Here is a 19,338-nt window from a genome sequence, read left to right as displayed (position 1 = left end):
TTGTATATCACCTGAGGGAGTCCCACAGCCTCTGAAAAAAAAGGCAGAGGGGTTTTCCTCAGGGCCTTGTTGGATCTCTCTTAATTTAGACCAGTTAATGGGTGGCTGGCCTACCATTTGCTCTGCTTTCAAAAGGAGACCCCAAAAATGTCCTAGCTTTTCTTGATCACCAGGGTCATTGGGATTCCATCCAGGGTCAGTCCTCGGAGCAGCCCACCCACCAGGCCCACGAATTTCTCTCCCGGGGACATATCCACCATCTGCTTGTTCCCTGGCTTCTAACAGAACGGCTGACTTTTCCTCAACTGTGAAGAGGGTAGTTACCAGGCCCTTTGTCAGGTTTATGAATTCCTGTGGGTCAGTCCTCAGTCCTCTAGTGTGTGCTTTCTAATTGTAAATGAAAGGACCAACACCATCGCCGGCTTAAAGCCTGTGTGTACTGGCATAATGCCGACAGCTCTTCTGGCTCCAACTGGGTCTCAGTGTTCAGCCCACAGTGAAGTGACTGGGTGTCAAGCCTCGTCTGCCAATGCCGCCGCTTCTCACGGCCCCTGGGTCAAGCCGGGCCTAGCTGGGCTGAGCACAGAGCCCCCACACTCAGGGGCACGCCCGCCCTCAGGCCACCCCTCCTGCCACTGCCGCCGTTGCAACTGTGGCCGCCCCACGCCACATCCTGGATGCCTTCCCCTCCGTGCCACCGCCACTGCTAGGAACCAAGACCAACGTGGCCAGAGAGAATCTGGAGAAGGGTGGAAAGTGCTGGGGAGAGTCTCTCCCATATTCTAGGGTCTTTTCTTTTTTTTTTTTTTTTGTGAGGAAGATCAGCCCTGCGCTAACATCTGCCAATCCTCCTCTTTTTTTTTTTTTTTTTTTTGCTGAGGAAGACTGGCCCTGGGCTAGCATCCATGCCCATCTTCCTCTACTATATGTGGGACGCTACCACAGCATGGCCCACCAAGCAGTGCGTTGGTGCACGCCCGGGATCCAAACTGGCTAATCCCGGGCCGCTGCAGCGAGCACGGGCACTTAACCGCTTGCGCCACTGTGCTGGCCCCTCTAGGGTCTTTTCTTGCAGTCTATTTCCAACTTCCCAGGGATAACTTAACAAGATTTTGCCCAGAGAAGGTTTAGCACCCTGAAACCAGACCCAAGCTAAGTAACTAAATCTCCAGAGGGAATTTAAGCCACCTAAAGGGACCTCTCCTTCTGTCACAGACACAACACAAACACAAAACAGGCTCGAACCCACCCTCAGTGATCAATGTTGGGCATTCCTGACCACAAAGATAAACTCAACAACTCCAGAGGGAATTTAACCCTACCTAAGGGGACCCCTCCTTCTATCGCAGTCACAGAAGACAGACTCAGTGACTCCAGAGAGGCTTCGAACCCATACCTCATCACTCCAGACAGACTCAAACTCCAGGGGGGACTTAAACCCCGTGAATGACTAGTCAAGGATCAGATCACTCTCGTTTTACCAGACTCAAAGCACTGGGCATCTCCAATGCCCGAGTCATGCAATCCCTTAATCCTATAAATCAGATAGGAACTGGCTCAGGTCTAAACAGCCAGAGGTGACTTGAACCCCCTAGGACAGAGCCAGGCCTAAACAGATTTTGTGAGACAACTTAAAAAAAAATAACTCTCGGGGCCGGCCCCGTGGCTTAGCGGTTGAGTGCGTGAGCTCGACTACTGGTGGCCCGGGTTCCGATCCTGGGCAGGCACCGACGCACTACTTCTCTGGCCATGCTGAGGCCACATCCCACATACAGCAACTAGAAGGATGCGCAACTATGACATACAACTACGTACTGGGGCTTTGGGGGACAAAAAGGAGGAGGATTGGCAATAGATGTTAGCTCAGAGCCGGTCTCCCTCAGCAAAAAGAGGAGGATTGGCATGGATGTTAGCTCAGGGCTGATCTTCCTCACAAAAAAAAATTAAAAAAATAAAAACAAAAACAAAAAAAATAACTCTCATAGCCTTGCTGTGGGGTTGGTGCCACTTACCTCCATCGAGAGATCCACTGAGCAAAGCGGCCAGTGTGCCTGCTAGGTCTCTCGATGGGGCAGTGATGCCAAGCCAGTGGCACAAGCACCAAGAAAGGAGCCCTCCTCATGAGGTCCAATCTTCTACCCCCAGTAGACCAAGGTGGCTGGATGACCGGAACCTCAGAAGGACAGACGTCTCTTCATCATCACCAAATTTTATCACCAGACCAAAGTACGTTCGCTTCCTGGCAAGTTAAAATCAGACTCTCCACGGGAAGTAGTGGTCACACAAAGTAGTGTTTATTTGTAGCAAATAGGAGACCACGTGGAATCATTTACAAAGTCAAGCCTCTCCTCCAGCACGGGATGGCAGGGGCCTTTTATTTTGGATGGGGAATGAATATTCAAAAGGGAGAGGTGGGTATTCGCTTGCACAGGCTCAGCTGGAAAACATGCTTCCACATATATCGCATGTTATGGTAATAAGGCCTAAGCACCTCCTGGGGCAGAGATCTTGGCATTAAAAATGAGGCAAAAGTCATATCTTGGGCACTTTTTGGCCCATCTGCGTAGGCATAGCACTTGTGGTGGGGTTTGTGTAGGTTCAGGTGGTTGGTGATTGCATCTCTTAACATAACAAAAAAGAAAAAAAATTTAGAGAAACTGTTACAGGCTTCCAAAACCTCCCTTGAGTTCCTCAGGGCAATTAGCCAGGGACAGCAGCACTTGGCGATCCACTACAAGGTGGGGGGTGAAGAAAAAGGAAGAGCTGGAATGACTCCTAGGTTTTGGGCTTGAGTACATAAAAGGATAGTGGATGGTTTCCTAAACACACCATGTTTTCTCCCACTTTTGTGTCTCTCCATGTGCTGTTTCCTCTACCTAGAATACTCTTTCCTTCAAATAGTCCCTCTTCTCAAAACATCTCTTCTGAGAAGACTTCCCTGACCGGCTTGGACTGAGTTAGATGCTCCTCTTCTGTACTCCCAAAGCTTCCTGTACTTACCCATAGATAAGTCAGGACTCTATATTGCCCTTAACAGAAAACCTGATTTAAGCTGTCCTCAACGATGAAGGAAATTTATGGACTCATAAGCAGGCTTCAGGGTTGGTTTGATTCAGCCGCTTAATAAGATCCCAGTTTCTTTCCGTTTCTTCTCTCTGCTTTCCACTTTCTCATCTTCATCCTGAAGTTGACATTCTCGTGGTGGCAAAACGGTTGTGCCACTTTTAGCCTTCATATCGGCTACCACAGTCTCCAAAGAACTAACTTCTGGGACCTCTCTCATATGAATGAGGGACATTCCTTCCCCAAGGCCATCAGAAACCTCCTCTAGCCTCCCATAAACCCAGACTGAGTCATAAGAACACAATGGCATGAAAGAAAAAGAGTCAGTTTCAAAAAAGAGCTAAATAGAAATTCTAGAAGTGGAATATGATAAAGCAGTGAAAAGGAAACAATTACTGCTACACTCAACAACATGAATAAATTTTTCAAACTTAATGTGGAGTGAAATAACACAGACATGAAAGAGTACATATTGTATAATTCCATTTATGTACTGTACAAAAACAGGAAAAACTGATATATGTAGTTAGAAATCAGGATAGTGGTTAGCCTTGGAGATGTAGTGGCTGGAAGTAGGCAAGAGGGAAGGCTTGTGGGGTGATAGCAATGTTCTGTTTCTTGGTTTAATTTACAAGGATTTGTTAAATTTCTGAAAATTTATCAAGTTATACACCTGATATGTACACTTTTCCATATCATGTTGTATTTCAGTTAAAAAGTTAGAGAAACTTTTCAAATTAAAAAAAAGAAAAACCTATATCTATAAGGAAAGAGATTGGATGGAAACTCACCAAAGTAATTATAACAGTTTCATTTGATTAGTGAAAGTATAGGTTATTTTGTTTTTCTTATGTGTTTATCAAGTTTTTGAAACATAACTATTGTATTGGATCCAGTTTAGTACCTCTTCAGACTCACTTGGACCCACCTGCTCGCAGGCTCTCCACTTACTCCTGTTGTAGCAGGAGCTGCAGCACCTATGGTACTCAGGTCCAACTTAACCAGACCCACAGAGAATCTGGCCACTTACACCACTTCCAGAGTGAGCTGAAGCACGTGCTGTGAGAATTGGGATCAGTCTCCCCCAGCTGCCCTGAGGAGCCAGGAAACACAACCTGGAAGTGCAGAGGAGATACTGTCTCATAGGATATGAGGAAATTGATCAGTGAGAGAGAGAAGGAAAGAGCGAACAGATAGTTTGCTCTTCTTCCCCCCAAAAAATGGTTCCTAGACACCATACAATTGTTTCATACAGCCTCTCAATCCTATGTAACTGAGCAATTAGCTGTGTCTTCTTATAAAGCTACAGATAGCCCTGTAGCACACCACCTTTTGTTTTCTTTCTCTTCTTCTCTGCCTCATTTATGGTTTTCCCTCACGCTTGTTGCTCTGAGAATTATTTATTGAACCTCCTAATAAATCCTTAGCATGTAAACTTTGCCCTGAACTCCAGGTTTCTAGGGAAACAGGCTAAGATAAAACTATGTTACCTTTATAATGAGTGGAGAGAGACAGAGAGAGAGAAAGAGAGAAATTAAAAAAAATTTTTTTTTTAAATCAAAAAAATGAGTCAAAAGAAGAACCAGAAGTGAGTATGTTAGGTAAACTAAGAGAAATGAGAGCACCTACCATTTTATTGAGCATCCACTATTTGCCATACTATTTATATTCATGCTCTCTAATCTCCACAGCAGAAACTTTTGGATTCGGTTAAGATGAAGGTCATTGGTGACCTTACGGAGAGCTGGCTCAGTGGAGTGGTTAATCCGGAGCCAGATGGCCTGGATGTAGGAGTGAACAGGAGATAAAGATGGGGAGAATCAGAAAGCAGACTTCTCAAATTCATGAGAAGTAAGAATAGTAAGAATAAGGAAAGTGATGGGTTAGAGGTTTGAGAGAAAAGCGTATGGGAGGGTAAGTTTTTCATTACGTGGGAAATTTGATCTTGAACATGAACACGTGCTAAGGGGAAGGGTCTAGTCGAAGAGACTGGAGATATGAAAGGGGAGAGAATAAAGAAGGGAATCATGTCTTTGGCTAACATTACTTAGCATTTACTAAGCCTTAGTATCTTAGTTTGTTTAGGCTGCTATCACAAAATACCACAGACTGTGTGGTTTATAAACAGCAGAAATTTATTGCTCACAGTTCTGGAGGCTGGAAGCTCAAGATTAGGGTGCCAATATGATCGGGTGAGGGCCCTCTTCCAGATCGCAGACTTATTGTATCCTCACACGGCAGAAGGGGCAAGGGATCTCTCTGGAGCCTCTTTTAATAAGGCATTAATCCCATTCATGACGGATCCACCCTCACGATTTAAGCACCTCCCAAAGGCCCCACATGCCAATACCATCACATTGGATATTAGGATTTCAACATATGAATATTCGGGGGATACAAACATTCAGACCATAGCAACTAGTCCTTTTGCTGGGTCCAAAAATGGACCAGCCTTGTCCTCTGGCTTCAAGGTTCACAGTCCAGAGCGGCTAATGTAGAACAGGTGGAATGCAGACACAGAGGTATGTGCACAGATGCAGCCCTATGGCATGCAAGGGGAAGAGGCTGAAACAGATGAAGAGCTAGAAAGAGAGAGGGGCCTCCTAGGAAGGAGGAGGGCATGCCCCCTCTCTGGACCACTAGGTGGGAGGGACAAGTTCTCAGCCCTGCCTCACTGAGCATTTCAGCATTTGGCAGAAGTTCTAGAATCTGAGAGGAATGCAGTCAGGTCAGAAGGATGAGGAAACGCCCTCTTCCCAAGTGTCTGAGTATGTCTCGGGGCTATCCCAGTGTTTTACTTGCTGGCACTTCCTGCTTACTCTAGGTTGGGCTGTCTGAGCAAGAAACCAAGAACAGAGTTCAGGTTTCCATAGGACCCATATGCAAAGAAGGGTGGGGGCCACCCTGGAAGCTCATAGCCAGGAGAAGCAGGGAGTAGGCCTATGTACCTTACCTAGAAAAAAGGAAGCTGAGGCAAGACAGAGGAGGTGCTGGTCCATACCCTCAGGCCTGGCCCTTGGCAGGGCGTCTCAGACCCTAGAATCCAGACCCCTTATCAGTGTCAGTCAGAACTCCTGGAAGGAGAGGGAGGCCTTAAATCCAAACTCATCCAAAGGAGCTCATGGCTGAGTGTCTTTCCATCCAGTAGTGTGTCTTTCATTCAGTTAATACCTACTGAGCTCCTACTATGTGCTAGGTATTCTGCTAGGATGCTGGGAAGACCTTGAACAAGATCTCGCCTTCATGAGCTGACCTTCTAATGAGTTGTAGTAGAGGGCAGGAGCCCGTTTAAGGAAAGCCTGAGTTCCTTCCAATCCATGAATGTCTCTAAAGGGCAGAATCATTCCTAAACCCTGGACAGCTCAGAAAGTAGCCCTGAAGGCAGGATGTTAACTTTTCTGTAGCAAAAGGATGATACCAACTTGACAAGACCTGACTAATCTTCCCAAAGAGTGAGAATCCCTGCCTGGGTGGCTACTGCTAGTGGCCCTCAGTGGGTGCACAGAGGCATTACTCTCCTTCTCAGCCCCTTGGATCCTGTGGTTCAGCAGGGCTGGCACCAGGCCCTGGGGGCTGCATGTGCAGTGGGCTTCCTCATCCTTCCAGATGCAAGCTCCAGTCCCCTCATCTCCCCAGCATGCCATGGCACCTGTGCAGGATTCCACTGTACCATATTTCACTGTGGACTATGATTGTGTGCTTTATCCTCTCTTACCCTTAGGACTGGGACCCCTCTTCAAGGCCAGAGACTGATTTAGAGAACTTGACTTAGGGCCGGCCCCACGGCTTAGCGGTTAAGTGCGTGCGCTCCGCTACTGGCAGCCCAGGTTCGGATCCCGGGCGCGCACCAACGCACCACTTCTCCGGCCATGCTGAGGTCGCGTCCCACATACAGCAACTAGAAGGATGTGTAACTATGACATACAACTATCTACTGGGGCTTTGGGGAAAAAAAAGGAGGAGGATTGGCAATAGATGTTAGCTCAGAGCCAGTCTTCCTCAGCACAAAGAGGAGGATTAGCATGGATGTTAGCTCAGGGCTGATCTTCCTCACAAAAAAGAAAAAAAGAACTTGACTCAGCTACCATTTTTAATAGCAAAACATAGCTAATATTTATTGGGCTCTCACTATATGCATCAGGCACTGTACTGAATATTTTGTAGAGATTACCTCATTTACTCTTCACAACAACCCTAGGAGTAGGGACGATTATTATCCCCCTTTCGCAGTTGAGAAAAGAGGTTAAATGACTTGTGCATGGTCACATGTCACATGGTCACACAGTAAATAGAACTAAAACCTACATCTCTGACTCCAAAGTCTATGCTTTTTTCAGTGTTTTTTTTTTTTTTAATACAGGTTTTTTTGGGTTTTTTTTTGAGGAAGATCAGCCCTGAGCTAACATCCATGCCAATCCTCCTCTTTTTGCTGGGGAAGACTGCCCTGGGCTAACATCTGTGCCCGTCTTCCTCCACTTTATATGGGATGCTGCCACAGCATGGCCTGACAAGGGGTGCCTCGGTGCGCACCCGGGATCTGAACCCGGGCTGCCAGCAGCGGAGCGCACGCACTTAACCGCTACGCCACAGGGCCGGCCCCTTCAGTGGGTTGTTGATCTCTGTAACCTTGGTGCCAAGAATAATGTTTGGCTCATGCTAAGGGCTCAACGAGTAAATGTTTGAAAATTGTATTCACATATGATCCAAAAACTCAAAGGGGTAACGAACTAGAAGGGAAGATGAGGCTACAGTGAGGCCTTAGTAGATCAGTGGTTCTCACGAGTACCACCTATGGAAGTGTCGGGGGAAGAGGGAGAATCTCCCTCTGCCCTTTCCCTTAAGGTTCTTATGGCTGGCCAAATAATTAACAAGACAGGTTAGCAGGAGAAAATAATACCAAGTTTAATAACATGTATACATGGGAGAAAGCAGGGACACTGCGTTTCTCAACACAATAGCAGAAATTCTCGTCTTAAATACCATGTTCAGCCAATGACAAAGGAGGATTTTGGGGGTTGGGGGAGTCAGTTACAGGAGATTACCACTAAAGCACAGTAAACAAGAGTAAGGTTTATTATGCAGCCCCAAGGCCTCACCTTCCACATTGATAAGTCACTAGAAATGAGCTCATCCCCTCTCTTCCCAATACAGAGAGCGAGATACCTTTACAAATGGAGACTTCCCTTGTAAATGATTGTCTGGCAACTCCTCGCAGGGCCATCCAAAGAATGTGGCCAGAGAGACAGAACTCCCGATAAGATGGGCTTGTTGGTGTCTTTTCTATTGTAACCTCTATCCTACATTATCTTTATAGCAGTCATGATAGATCTGTTCTAGGAAGGAGCCACCATGTCAAATTCTTTAGGCAGTTAGTGGGGGAGGTCAAATGTCCTTCAGAGAAAACAACCAAGGTAAAGAGATAGATTTCAGGGTGGCCAAATCTTGATCTCCCACAGAAGGCAAACACCGCTAGGCACTTGTACAGGTACCATCTACTGGAAATAGAAGTGAGCTAGGTTGAGCACAGAATTTCCCAAAAATTATTCTTTCTTGTTGTAGGAGATTTGTGCAAGGCATCAACCTGCCAGATCTAACATAACTGTGGAGGTCAGTGACCCAGAGCATCAGTCATGTGCTATGATGCCTCTTTGCTTTGCTGCCCCAGGGCTTTCTCCATGCCTCAGAAGACTGCTTGGCCATGTGCAGCTACAACCTGGAAGTGTGAGGCCATTAAGGTCTCCAGGGGAAACCCTTGAAAAATGAAGGGACTGAGGCCAGCCCCCGTGGCGTAGAGGTTAAGTGCGCGAGCTCCGCTGCTGGTGGCCCGGGTTCGGATCCCGGGCACACACCTATGCATTGCTTGTCAGGCCGTGCTGTGGTGGCGTCCCATATAAAGTGGAGGAAGATGGTCATGGATGTTAGCCCAGGGCCAGTCTTCCTCTGCAGAAAAAAAGAGGAAGATTGCCACATGTTAGCTCAGGGTTGATCTTCCTCACAAAAAAAAAAAAAAGAAGGAACAGAGATTTGTGGGTAAATGCTCCAGACTCCCCATCCTCCACTGGGACAATTCTTTTGTTTGTTTGTTTGTTTGTCTTTTTTGTGAGGAAGATCAGCCCTAAGCTAACATCCGTGCTAATCCTCCTCCTTTTGCTGAGGAAGACCTGCTCTGAGCTAACATCTATTGCCAATCTTCCTCCTTTTTTTCCCCAAAGCCCCAGTAGATAGTTGTATGTCATAGTTGCACATCCTTCTAGTTGCTGTATGTGGGACATGGCCTCAGCATGGCAGGAGAAGCCATGCGTCGGTGCACACCCGGGATCCGAACCCCGGCCGCCAGTAGCGGAGCGCGCACACTTAACCGCTAAGCCACGGAGCCGGCCTCCACTGGGACAATTCTGAGGTGTGGTTTTCACAGTTTTTCAGAGGATACCCTAAGTAGGTTGACTCCATTTGTCCATAGTTTTAACCAGTTCATATATTGGCTTTTCTCCCTTTTCTGTCTCGTTCCTCCACTCCCTTCCTTCTGATTCCTGGAATCCTCTCCCAAATAAATGACCTGTGCTCAAGTCCTTGTCTTAAAGTTTGACTTTAGAGGAACACCAACTACAACACTTACCATTTAGGTATTTCAATTCTTTAAAAAAATTGGTATTTTTCTTTTATAAAACTAGTACATGTTCATCATTGCAACTTTTGAAAATATAAAAAGGGTAGTCCCACTACCCAAAGGCAACCATTAGTATCTTTTAGCAAATGATAAATTATTTCTTACCTTTGTGTTAACGGTTTTAACTGTGTTATTGTAATCTAAACTACTAAAATAATTATTCATTAGTTTGTAATTTAATCATAGAAATTCAGTGTATTCTTTTTTTTTTTTAATAATTTTATTTATTTATTTTTCCCCCAAAGCCCCAGTAGATAGTTGTATGTCATAGCTGCACATCCTTCTAGTTGCTGTATGTGGGACTCGGCCTCAGCATGGCTGGACAAGCGGTGCGTTGGTGCGCGCCCGGGATCTGAACCCCGGGCTGCCAGTAGCGGAGCTCGCACACTTAACCACTACGAACTACAGGAGATTCCTGGCATCAGCCCTCCCTGTTCCGCCATGATTCTGTGGACTCGGGTGTCTCTAAGGGAGCATGTGCTGGAATTACAGGGAACCTGTCAGTGTATTCTTGATGATACCTATGAACATGGGAGAAATGGATTTAAAAAAAAATCTGTAATAGTGGGAACAAGGTTGTTTGGAAAGTGATTCATAGGATATAAACTTGAAAAGGTTGAAAGCTATTACTTTAGAGATGGCATTTCCCCATGAAGTTTGTATCATTTTGACCGGCAGAAATGGAGGGAGGGAACATGCCCAGAGCATTAACTAGCAAAGGCATTTTGGCAGGAAGGACCAAAGTATGCTCAGCGAGTGGGCCTCTTCAGCTGGAGCGTAGGTTCATGTAGAACATTGATTGCTTAGCTAAGAAGTTTGGACTTTGTAGAGACAGCAAAGCTTTCTAAGCAGTAAAAAAAAAAATTATACAATAATTTGGGGGCTGGCCTGGTGGTGTAGTGGTTAAGTTTCCATGCTGTGCTTTGGTGGCCTCTTTCGCAGGTTCAGATCCTGGGCGCGGAACTACGTACCGCTCATCAAGCCGTGCTGTGGCAGCATCCCATATACAAAATGGAGGAAGACTGGCACAGATGTTAGCTCAGGGCCAATCTTCCTCAGTAAAAAAAAGATGAAGATTGGCAATGGATGTTAGCTCAGGGCAGATCTTCCTCACCAAAAGTAAAAAAAGACCATAATTAGAGGAGCACATTGGAAAGATTAACTGATGGAGTTAATAGATGGAGTAATGGTTATGTCACCAACTAATTGCCCTGAGGAACTCAAGGGAGATTTCAGAAGCATTTAAATATTTCTCCAAATTGTTTTTTTCCCTTTTTTGTTATGTTAGGAGATGCAATCCCAACCACCCTGAATACAGCAGTGCCTGAGCAGATGAGCTGAGAGATGACCTAAAGTTGCCCTTTACTTAATGTGCAATGTATGTGGAAGCATATTTTCCAACTGAGCCTGTGCAAGCAAATACCCACCTTTCCCTTTTGAATATTCATTCCCGTTCTGAAATAAAAGACCTCTGCTGCCCTGTGCTCTGGGAAGCCATGACTTTGGAAATGATTCCATGTGGTCTCCTATTTGCTACAAATAATACCTTGTGTAACAACTATTTCTTTTTATTTTTTAATTTTTAAAAATTTTTGTTTATTTACTTATTTTTATTTATTTTTTTTTGCGAGGAACATCAACCCTGAGCTAACATCCATGCTAATCCTCCTCTTTTTGCTGAGGAAGACCAGCCCTGGGCTAACATCTATTGCCAATCCTCCTCCTTTTTCTCCCCAAAGCCCCAGTAGATAGTTGTATGTCTTAGCTGCACATCCTTCTAGTTGCTGTATGTGGGACACGGCCTCAGCATGGCAGGAGAAGCGGTGCGTCGGTGCGCGCCCGGGATCCGAACCCAGGCCGCCAGTAGAGGAGCACGCGCACTTAACCGCTAAGCCACAGGGCTGGCCCCATGTAACAACTACTTCTGGTGGAGAGTCTGATTTTAACTCGCCAGGAAGCAAACTCAGTTGGGTTCAGTAACAGTTAGAAATCAGGAGGCAGCAGCATGCCAAAGCCTAGGTAGTAGGGAGGTACTTTGTTACTGGAATAAAGTAAAGTATCTTCTAGATGGTGAAAAACTGGTCATCTGGGCAGAGGATCCCTGTCTGCCCCCAAAGTCAAAGGGAGGAAGCACTCCTCTGAGTCCATCAGGATAGCAACCACCTGCTAAAACTCCAACAAACCATAATCTGTCAGAGCATACCCAGGGAGCAAACTTATTTAGAATCACTCTAGGGGCCGGCCCCATGGCTTAGCAGGTAAGTGCGCAAGCTCCGCTACTGGCGGCCCGGGGTTCGGATCCCGGGCGTGCACTGATGCATCGCTTCTCCGGCCACGCTGGGGCCACGGCCCACATACAGCAACTAGAAGGATGTGCAACTATGACATACAACTATCTACCGGGGCTTTGGGGGAAAAAAAAAAGGAGGAGGATTGACAATAGATGTTAGCTCAGAGCTGGTCTTCCTCAGCAAAAAGAGGAGGATCAGCATGGATGTTAGCTCAGGGCTGATCTTCCTCACAAAAAAAATTTTTAAAAATTAAAAAAGAAAGAATCATTCTAGTGACAATGACTACAGGAATTGAGATGCTATAATATGGAAGGGAGAGAGTCACTGGGCAGGGCACCTCTGATTGTGAGTGGGGGCGAGTGGAGGACTCGAGAGTCCATTTGGCTTTCCTTAAGCCAGAGTGAATTGGTTCTCAGAACCATTTCATTGCCTTTTCCCTGATTCTATATACATCAAAGCAAAGTTCCCAGTAATATTTGACTTCTTATATTCCTTAATGCTTGGAAGAGAGTGTTCCTTTTTTTTTTTTTTTTGTGAGGAAGATCAGCCCTGCGCTAACATCAGATGTCAATCCTCCTCTTTTTGTGGAGGAAGACTGGCCCTGGGCCAACATCCGTGCCCATCTTCCTCTACTTTATATGGGCTGCCGCCACAGCATGGCCTGACAAGCGGTGTGTCGGTATGCGCCTGGAATCCAAACCTCGGCCGCCAGCAGCGGAGTGGGTGCACTTAACCACTACGCCACGAGGCCAGCCCTGGGAAGAATGTGTTCTTCAGGGCCAACAGGAACATGCTCATCCTTGAAAAGCAATCTTTCCATGGTGATTTATTTATTTATTTTTATAATTTTATTTATTTATTTATTTTTCCCCCAAAGCCCCAGTAGATAGTTGTATGTCATAGTTGCACATCCTTCTAGTTGCTGTATGTGGAACGCGGCCTCAGCATGGCCAGAGAAGCAGTGCGACGGTGCGCACCCAGGATCCAAACCTGGGCCGCCAGCAGCGGAGCGCGTGCACTTAACTGCTAAGCCATGGGGCCGGTCCTCCATGGTGATTTAATATACTGATTTTCTAATCTATATATCAGTCTTTTAGAGTATGCAAATGCTAGCAAGCTCCCCTGAGTTAGGATTCCCTAACAAAAGTTGAATTGAGGCTTAGGCCCTGAGCTGCAATGACCAAGCAAGTTCTTGCTCAGGCATCCAGCCTGCATCTCTTGCTGCTGTGTGAGGAACAATTAGGAAGCTCTAAGAGTAGACTATACTTGAGGTGGAAGTGTTTAGACAAGGGTGGAAATGATGCGGTGGTGAGAAGTGGTCAGTTTCAGGATATATATCTTAGAGAGAACTGATAGGATGGATTAGGTGAGTAATAGAAGGGAAAGAGGAATAAAGGATGACCCTTGGAATTTTGACCTGCTCAACCGGGCAAATATTGGTGTCCTTTACTAAATAGGGAAAACTGGGATAGCGGTACATGAGTGGTATGGAGAAAAGAGTTCTTTTTGAACAAGTTGAATTTGAAATGCCTATACGACATAAAAGAGGGGAACTAAGTAGGCTTTTGGATGTATGAGTCCAGAGCCCAGTGGCGAGTTCAGGGCTGTATAAATGATGTCTAAGGTCCTGAAACTGAATGAGCTCACCTAGGGAGTGAGGGAGATATAAGAGAAGTGAGGACCAAGGACTCTATTCTGGAGGGCCCTGCAATATTTAGAAGTCAGGAAAAGGACCCAGAAAAGTAACAATCAATAAAATAGAAGAAAAATTAGAAGAACGCAGAATCTCAGAAGACAAGCAAAGAAAGCTTTTCAAGGAAAGAATAATTAAGCAGAACAAATGCTTCTGAGAGGTCATGTAAGATGAGGACTGAGGCCTGACTATTGGATTTGGTATAACGGTGGCCATTGGAGATCTTGACAATAGAGTGTGGGGGATCAGAATTTGCCACCCCAAAATGTGTCTCTTTGTCTCGATTATTTGGACAAAAGACTCTGAAGGAAATTTTGACCTTCTCCCTAACTGCCTAAAAGAATTTACGACAGAAGGTCTGTCCCCAGGACAGGCCATGACCATAGATAGCTCTGGGTATAACAGAGTGGGAGGATCCTTGCTAAGCCCATTTTTATCAAAGCTGTCTTTCAGGTCCCATTGTCTATAGATGGCCCAGCAAACATTTATTTATCAAACATTTCTTTTTCAATCTCCATTTAAATTGCCTTCTTACCCTTTGAACTCCCAAACCACTACCCACAACATCCGCCTTTGTATTTAGCTGAAGATAGTATTTAAGATAGTGGCTTCTGCCATTTTGGTGAGTTACTCAGTTTTCCTGGGTTTCTCCCATGTATACATATCATTAAACTTTGATTTTCTCCTGTTATTCTGTCTCATGTCAATTTACTTCTTAAACCAGCCAGAAGGATCTAGAGGGTAGAGGAACTGTCTTTCTCCCCTATAAGAGGATTCAGTGAAATGGTGTAGAAAAATCTTGATTAGAGTGAATTAAGAAAAGAATTGGAAGTGCAGAAGTAGACAAAGTACATATAATCAACACTTTTAGGAATTTTGCTATAGCAAAATGGGATGGTATTTAGAGGACTAATGATATCAAAGGTGGGATTTTTTTCCCCCCTGAATTGGGAGATACACTATTACAGTAGGTTATGTGCTGATCCAGCAGAGTGAGGAAAATACACAATTCAGGACAAAGAGAAAATAATTGCAGAAACAATATCCTTGAGTAGGCAAGAGAGCATAGACTCTCATGCACTCTAGGCCCTAGACAGGAGAGCAGACTAATAAATACTTTTTAAAGTAATTGAGGCCTCCTGGTCTCCAGTATCTCATTTAATCCTCACAGTAATCCAGTGCAGATGATTGGTATTATCATCCTTATTTTATTTTACTTATTTACTTATTTTTTAATAAATTTTTTTAATTTATTTATTTTCCCCCAAAGCCCCAGTAGATAGTTGTATGTTATAGCTGCACATCTTTCTAGTTGCTGTACGTGGGCCGCGGCCTCAGCATGGCCGGAGAAGCAGTGCATCGGTGCGTGCCCGGGATCCGAACCGTGGGCCGCCAGCAGCGGAGTGGCACGCACTTAATCGCTAAGCCACAGGGCCAACCCAATCAACCTTATTTTAAAGTGAGGTAAAGTGAGTGTCAGAGAGGTTTAGTGACTTGCTTAAGACGACATAATGGTGAAGATGGTATTAAAATTTTTGACTGATTTTAAAGAGAGTGTTCATTTCACTGAGACCAACAAAGGTTGCTGAATCAATGACTGAGTGTATACAGAAGTGTTCTACTCAAGAAGTTGGATAGTAGTTGTAGAGTAGCTAGTACGTCAGGCTGGAGAACTGGGACTCTTATGGCCCTGAACTTCCAACCTGGAGGCTCCCAACTAGATTGGTTGTGAATCAACCAGGATAGTTGTTTAGACACAATTGTGTTTAAATCCTTGCTGTGCCCCTTAGTAGCTGTGTGACCTTGGGCAAATTTCCTCATCTATGAAATAGAGATTTTTTTGTTGCTCTGACATTTTAGTCAAAGTTAAACACTTTTTTTTTTTTGGTGAGGAAGATCAGCCCTGAGCTAACATCCGATGCTAATCCTCCTCTTTTTGCTGAGGAAGATTGGCCCTGGGCTAACATCCGTGCCCATCTTCCTCTACTTTATATGGGATGCCACCACAGTATGGCTTGACAAGCAGTGCATTAGTGCATGCCTGGGATCCGAACCTGCAAACCCCGGGCCGCCGAAGTGATTGGTGCACTTAACTGCTATGCCACCCGGCCGGCACCAGAAATATAGGTTTTTAATACCTACTTTGCTGAGATGTTTTGGGATTAAATGAAACAATGAATGTAAAGTGCCTGATGGTACATAGAAAGGATTTAGTGGGTGGTAGTGATTACTGTTTGTATTTAGAGTAGACTTCTGCAAGCTAGGCTGGGAAAGGCGAATTATCCCCTCCCCACCCAGTGAAGCTGCTGAAACTGCTCGCTAGACCTGAGAGAGACAGCAGGGCTCCTGAATGAAGGAGGACTCTGCAGAAGGGTTGCACTCTCTTTTCCTTGTCTCTCTCTCACACACTCAAACACGTGTGTGTACACATACACTTATGTAGAGCTCCAGCTGTTGGCATAAATGCTATAGTTATATCAGCATAGGAATCACAGTCACAAAGATCAATGCTGCAGTGAAGTAATGGAAAGGAGGCTGTAGCCAACTGAAACCATTGGTCTAGGGCTGGAAAAGGGAGGAGAAGTGGAGGGAATAGTGTGGGCAGGGCTGACAAAACAAGGGCAGAACCACAGCAGGAAGCAAACAGTCTAAGTCATATGGCAGTACGGATTTCCCCTGTCAACTTCACTTCCCAATTTTACATCCTTCCATTGCACATGTAATCAACAGAGGCCACTCCGTGCTAAAAGTGGGTAGAAGTGATTGATTTATTCATTCAATTAACAAATATTTAATGATCCCTACCATGTACCAGGAATTTTCTGGAAGGATAAACAGTTGTTGGTCAGGGAGTTAAAGGGACCTGGGGAAGGGCAGTCTGCACAGAGGAACTAATGTGCTGAGTTGTGGAGGAATAAAGCGGGATGTGGTTTGATAAGAAGAGAGCATAGAGTTCCAGGAAGAAAAGTGGGAGATGAAATTGGAGAAGTAGGATGAGGCCAGTTCATAAAGAACCTTAGGTACCACATTAAAATGTCTGGATAACTGACTAACCATTTGGGGAAAAATGTTAGACTCCTACCTCATACTGGTCACAAAAGTAAATTTCAGATGGTTTAAAGATTTGAATATTAAATAAACAAACAAACAAATAAATAAATAAAATACTAAAAGAAGAAAAAGGAGAATATGTGTATCGTCTTGGGGTAGAGAAGGCCTTTCTTTTTTTTTTTTCCTTTTTCTCCCCAAAGCCCCAGTGGATAGTTGTATGTCATAGTTGCACATCCTTCTAGTTGCTGTATGTGGAACGCTGCCTCAGCATGGCTGGACAAGCAGTGCATCGGTGCATGCCCAGGATCCGAACCCCAGGCCACCAGTAGTGGAGCGTGCGCACTTAACCACTACGCCACGGGGCTGGCCTGAGAAGCCCTTTCTTAACTTTACAACTAAAGTTAGAAGGTGTAAAGGAAAATGTTGATAGTTTTCACTTTTATCTAACTGAAAATTGTGCAGCAAAAGACATCATAAGCAGGGTGGGCCCCGTGGCTTAGCGGTTGGGTGCGCGCGCTCCGCTGCTGGCGACCCAGGTTCGGATCCCAGGCGCGCACCGACGCGCCGCTTCTCCGGCCATGCTGGGGTGGTGTCCCACGTACAGCAACTAGAGGGATGTGCAGCTATGACATACAACTATCTACTGGGGCTTTGGGGGGAAAATAAATAAATAAATAAAATCTTTAAAAAAAAAAGACATCATAAGCAAGATAAAAAGACAAATGACAAAATAGGAAAAGAGTTTGCTATATTTAATGCTTAAAGGGTTCAAATCTTACTTTGTAGAGAATTGCTATAAAATCAATAAGAAAAAGAGAAGTATTTTGATGAAACATAGGCAAAATTCTTAACAGGTGGTATAAAAAAGTTATTCAAACACACTAACAATAAAAGAAATACAAATCACTTTCCCCATCAGATGGATAAAACTAAAAATATCAAGCCTCAGTGTTAGGGGTAGCATGGAAAAAGGGATCTACTCATAACACTGTTAATGGGAGTACAAAATAGTATAATTTTTCTATAGTGTCAGTTGGTAATATATATTAAAATATTGAATGTGCAGCCCTTCTGATCCAGCAATTTAAAGGAATTTAGTCAAAGGAAATAATAAGAAAGTGACAAGGATGTTTACTGTGTTGTTTAGAGGAGAGAAATATTACCCCAATGTTCATAAGAAAGGAATTGGCAAAATAAACTATTGTGCATCCATACGATAAAAACAATACAGCCACAAGGATAAAGTAGATTTGTAAGTATAGTAGCGGAAAATGTCCACGATATGTTGTTAAGTAGGAAAAAAACAAAAAAGGAGGCTACCAAAAGCAAGTGTGGCACTAGCTATGTTCAGCTCATTTAGCTCCAAGGATCAAAATCCTAGGGCTTCAGAAGGCCAGGATGCCAGTTCCTGCCCCTGGGTCAAAGTTGTTCAAGATGAAGACATGAGCAGGTGGTGAGGGTGGGGATTTCTTTTCCAGCTCTGCCACAGCCATGACCGAGACCCGGAGACAGATCCTTGCATTGGAGCCTGGATTTCCTTCTCCAGGCAAAACGTGGGTGAAGATTAAAGCCCTGGGTCTGTACAGGTGCCCTTCCTACTTCAGTAGTGTAAGATGACTTCTCTGAACTCTACTAGTGCTGACCTTTGGAATCTGATTTCCTTTTTCTAGGGACTCCAGCAGATAAGCCTTTGCTATAAGGCTGCCCTTTTACTCATAGACCAACTATAACCAAGCCGTTTGTCTTGGTCAAATTCTATTAGAGGAGAGATATTTGAGTCCATTTCTGAGGGGTAAGAGGATCATGAGATTGCAGGGTCCCCAGAAATAAAATAGTAGGCACTTAATAAACACTAATTAAGCTTCACGTGAGCCTGGGCTTCCAGTAAGATCCCAGGAAGTGAAACAGTTTCTTCATTAGATGAAATAATTTCGAGATCTGAGCATTAGACAGACCAAGCTATTATTACTTAAACAGTCAATTAGCAGCTAAACAGGGCTCTAGAACTCCCTGGCCAGGCTCCGTGTGGAAACCCTCTTGGGATTGCAGCAGTAAATCCAGTTTATAACATTTACTGATCAAAAACATTCTCCGGTGAAAATCCCCACCCTGGCTTGTTCCACCTAAGGTACTAGGGGCCCAATTCTTACACACTTAAAAAATGCCTGCAAGTTTTTTTCCAGAAAGGAGGAGGACAGAAGCCACAGTGTGATTCTCAGGCCCACGTTAGTTCCATATAACTAATGCTCCCTCCTGTCAGCAGTTCCAGTCCAGCATCCAGACCAGCGTGGCTGTGGTTGGCTCAGTTTTAGTGGAGCTCACCCAAAATGCTCTCTGCCCCCAGGGAACTCAGACAGTAGTGCTAAATATTTGGGAGAGTTGTTTTTATTTTATATTTAATCTTCTTGCTAGCCTATGGCGGAGGGAAGCAGGAACCTTCGTTCTTGAAAGCGAGGAAATTGAGACTGATTAATTCAGCAAACACCTGTTAAGCACTTTCTCTGCTCCTGACATGAATAAGGGACTTACACACTTATGACAGGTGAATGGGATGAGGGCAGGATTTCATCAGC

At 44.8% G+C, this 19,338-nt stretch overlaps 1 protein-coding gene across 2 annotated transcripts in view; it reads left to right on the top strand.

Moving 5' to 3' along the window:
* Positions 1-19,338, top strand: part of PRDX1 (peroxiredoxin 1) — a 66,194-nt gene that overhangs the window by 24,076 nt on the left and 22,780 nt on the right. Inside the window, exon 1 of one of the 2 annotated variants that reach the window (XM_058552285.1) lies at positions 2,593-2,602. The exons of the other annotated variant lie outside the window; for it this stretch is intronic. The gene's annotated coding sequence lies outside the window, so the exon portion shown is untranslated. Of the gene's footprint in view, positions 1-2,592; positions 2,603-19,338 lie in introns of those variants that run through there. 2 annotated transcript variants of the gene reach the window in all.

The sequence above is a fragment of the Diceros bicornis genome, chromosome 13 (assembly GCF_020826845.1).
Source record: "Diceros bicornis minor isolate mBicDic1 chromosome 13, mDicBic1.mat.cur, whole genome shotgun sequence".
Taxonomy (NCBI): Eukaryota; Metazoa; Chordata; class Mammalia; order Perissodactyla; family Rhinocerotidae; genus Diceros; species Diceros bicornis.
The sequence above is the reverse complement of the archived record's forward strand: the minus strand, read 5'-3'. Positions and strand labels throughout refer to the sequence as shown.